Source organism: Rhea pennata, chromosome 1 (assembly GCF_028389875.1).
Source record: "Rhea pennata isolate bPtePen1 chromosome 1, bPtePen1.pri, whole genome shotgun sequence".
NCBI classification, from domain to species: domain Eukaryota; kingdom Metazoa; phylum Chordata; class Aves; order Rheiformes; family Rheidae; genus Rhea; species Rhea pennata.
Window position 1 is genome coordinate 48,552,620 of NC_084663.1, and position 4,378 is coordinate 48,556,997.

The following is a 4,378-nucleotide window of genomic DNA, read 5'->3' on the forward strand; positions in this document are numbered from 1 at the left end:
TCCCTTAGCATAATTGAGGTGCTTCACAATTATCAAGAACAGCAAGGACTGCTCTCTCCAGCTGTTAGGAGTCTTCTATGAAGCAGACTTGGGTTGGGCAGCACAGCTGTCTCTAGGACCATGGTATGATGCTTTACCTCTGCTCTAGAGCTGAGGGCTGAGTCAGCCTCCTGCAGGAACTGTGAAACAAGTCTTAATACTCCCTGCGCCCTTTCTGTGAGCACATTTACCACTGGTGACGTGAAGAGCTGGTGATGGCATGAGCAATGAGATGTATATGGGAAGGAATGGCTAAAAATCTCTTTAGCATAGAAATAGTTGCAGCAAGAATAAAACACTTCTTGGAATTTGTTGGTATCATTCAGCCGCTCAGTGAGACAGGGCAGAACCAGAATAAGGTCTCTCTGCCTTCAGCTATGCTATCTCTTGCTTCTTCATGTCACTCCATGTCCTGTCCTTGCCTCGCCTTCCTCCCAGCTCCATTCTCTCCTCAGCATTCTGAAGTTCTCTAGCATCACAGCTCCCTCTGTTGTAGCGTATCTGTAATCCTTTGAAACCTATTGGTCCAAATAGCCCAAAATGTCTTGCCTCTGCCCATTTTCTCTCTCTTGGTAGACAAGTCACTCATTCAAACGTAGAAATTCCTTTGCTTATACCTCCTTTTGTAACTTGCCAGAGGTCAAAGAGCTTCGTAATCTGGGTGTGAAGTAGCCACGTTATATTGATAATGAAGCATATCTGGGTATCAAAGCATGGCTTTTCTGCAGTGATCAATATTATTATTATTTAGATTAATATAAAGTATTGCAATAGGATGGATTTTTTTCCATTTTTTTCAAGATCTCATGACCAGTTTTCTGACCCTTTCCTTGATGTAATACAACTGGGCTAACTACATGGTTAATAACAGTTATGAAAACCTCTGCTCAGCATTTTGGTATCTTACAATTTCAAGATGGGAAAAATATGTTACTTGAACTGGAATATAAAACAATGTCCTTACCTACATTATCCATGCAAAATTGACTGGGTTTTTCTTCTTTTTTAAAGTCTTTGAAGGTAAATCTACACCACACTATTAGGAGTTTTCCAGGAGTGAGATGATTGTCTGCAAGGTCACATCTGTGAGAACTCTGAAAGATGTGTTTATTTTGCAAGCTATATGGCTGCAGATTAGGCAATGTTCAACCTGCATGTATACACAGGAGATAAGTGTGTACCTACATTAAAGGCTAACACAGAATGAATATTGCCATGGTATTCCCCAAAGTCTACCTAAACATTTTGTCTGAATGCAGACATGTGTCCAAACAATGTAGATACACAGAAAATTACTGTGGATGCAAGCTTTGAGATATCACAAACTTCTAAACCTTCAACCTTCTAGTCTCTATTTTTTAAACTGAGATTTGTTCCTCTTGTATTATGCTCTGGAAATTCATAGATGATTTCACACTAACTTTGTATGCAAACTCTCTCCTTACCTCTCCATGTTCTAAGGATAGGAGAATGGCATATCCATTTAGTGCAAGCCTGAAGGCTGTACGGTCATGGCACCAGTTAAACCTTTCAGATCATTACCTTCCTGTGAATATATAGGCACAGTGATCTTCAGTGAAGAGTATAGCTGTCCCTTGAATTTGATGGGCAGAGATGAAGAGATAGCTCTGGCTTACTCCAGGTTGGTTACTCTTACATTCTGGAGCATGGTTTTGTTTAGAAATGATTTTACAATTGGACTTGTGCTTCTCAGACAAGATTTCAGTTTTACATTGGAAAGAACTGGATCATCAGGCTATCTTGCTACATAAGACAATTCAAATTACTAATTTTTCAGTCCGTTGTGGAGGGAAATGGGCCAAGTTGTCTTGATAAATTATAAAATAAATCGAAAAATTGTTGTGAAAGTATAAAAAATTTATTTTTTTCTGAGATTAAACATCTAATTTAGTTTTGAATTCTCATGTTAAAAATTATAATACCACCATGATTAAGGTTTAACATTTGTACAGGCAGCTTGTCTCTGTGACTAAAATATCTCTTTTGAAATAAACTTTAATAATTCCATGTTCTTTTAAAAACACAGAAAAATATGAGTCACTAGAAATGGTGATGTATGCTCAGTTAGAAAAAAAGATGAATTCTCTTGTACTCAGGACTTGCTAACTAACCTAAATAATTAACATCCTATTATTCAAAAGCTTTTGCTTTCCCCCACTTTTTTACTGATTTCCTGGATTCATTCTGCTATTAGGACAGCCAAACACATGGTTTCCTTCAGAACCACAGTTAACAAGAATGACAGCTTAGTTTTAAGGGCTCTTAAACAAGAATGTTATAAAATCTATTATGCCATCTGAGTGCGAATTCATCTCTAACATTAGAGTGGCAATCTTATGATCTTTGCCCAATAGAACAAATAGTGTTTTCTCTCTCAATATTCATTTTCATTTGATTGACATAATACTGTAAAGCTCATTATTTACATACAGGTTGACAGGATGGGGAAGCAGAGTCCTAACAGTAAGATAAAATGACTACAGAGTAAACCAGTGTAGATTCTGCATTTTTAAAAATGCGTAGCACATTGTCCATTACCCTCTGACAACTAAACATAGGTCTATAGGTTTAGATTTTAGGCTTAAAATGGAGTCTACAGCTAAGTTTTTTTTTTTTTTTTTTTTTTTTTAATGACCTTTCATTTGGGAGAACCTGGGCCTAAAAACAGCTTATTTCTTTGGAAGGAAAGGCAAAAATGAAGAGAGATCTTATTTTGCATGTTTTATCTGTATCCGTGTCTGGAAAAAAAAAAAAAAAAAAAAAAAAAGATTTTAAACACAAGTGAAGGGTCCAGCTGTTATGGGCTTTTTGTTTGTTTAGCCTATCTAGATTTTAAGTAAGACTGCCAGATTGGTAGATCTGTAAGTCGTAAAGGCATAGTCATTGAAGCCTGCTGTACTTCCTCAAATCTGGTTTCAGTCTGTCTGAATTTGTTGTGTACAAACTCGCAGTCCATGTTCCCAGTTCATGCTTTCTAGAAAGCGGGGGATGAGGGTGAAGAATGCAGTCTCTGTGCACAGACTTTCCATTGACTGGTCCAGGAGAAATTTAGCATGTAATCTCTACTTGCATTTCAAATGAGTGCATCTGTTGGGACAACACATATGCTCAACTAAATGAAGATCAACATTCGTACAATAAATGTGAGGTTGAGTCGGTAGGTTTTATGGGGCTCTGTTTGGATGAAGTCTTTTGTTAAACCTGTGCAGATGTTATTTACTTCTCTTAATTATAGAATGGAATGAATAAGAAGCTACATTGTATCTAATGGGTCATTTCTGGCAACTGGTTCCCTAGAAAAATGTATTAAAGCTCCCCTCAAAACAAGGAGAATTGTTCAAACTAGTCAGAGGGAGAGAACTTCCTCATCTTTAACTGATAAATAAAGCAGAAAAGCGCAGTGAAATGGTTACAAATAATTAGAAACCTAGCCATGGCTTCTCAAGAATATCTCTTTTCTCTGTGACTTGGGTCTCTGGATACTAGTTTTTAATATATTGAACCGTTATATTTTATGTGACTTTACAAATATCTCAAAGGGAGTTTTTCCACTTCCCATGCAGAAAAAACTTCAGTATTTCTCAAACAGACAGTTTAACGTGAGATTTTTTATTAGCCAGGTAAAATAGTGGGCCAAATTATCAAAGATACAGAAAACAGCTTTAGGTCTCTTCAGTGTTATAAAGACCAATGCAAAGGCATTGATAAATACTTTATTTATCTGTTTATTTATTTAACTGATACAAGTTTAATCTCTATATCTTATTGTTGCTTCAAAGAAAGATTCCGTGTTTTCTAAAGAAAACATGCTTTTTGAAATACTATTATTAGTTTTCCAAATTAAAGAAATATTTTAAGAAAGGAGCAGAAAAATATATCTGTCTCAGAGAGTAAAGTATTTAATTAAATGGAAAGGGGATAGATATTGAATTATGTGCATTTTTTTCTTTATTTACTGTGTTATAATTAAGTTTTAACACAAAATTATTTAACTTTAGAATTCCTACATTAAATTGACTGATTAATTATAAAATTATGAATTTACACTGATCTTCTATTGCCTTCAGTGCAGTTTTTGTGGTAATATATTTTTCTTCATATTGAGTTGATCTAGGATATATATTTGGGTACGTAACAGGTTTGTCTTTTGGCCTTTATATTATTCTTTGCATCTGATTAATCAGTGCCATTATTAATGGAAATATTTCCCAATGTAGTCAGATGTGAAAAAAATGCATTTTGCTTAATGCAGTAAAGACTTAAGCATTTGTCTTTAAAGATTCTCATGGCATATGGCAGCATTGGCCTCTGCCAAAGC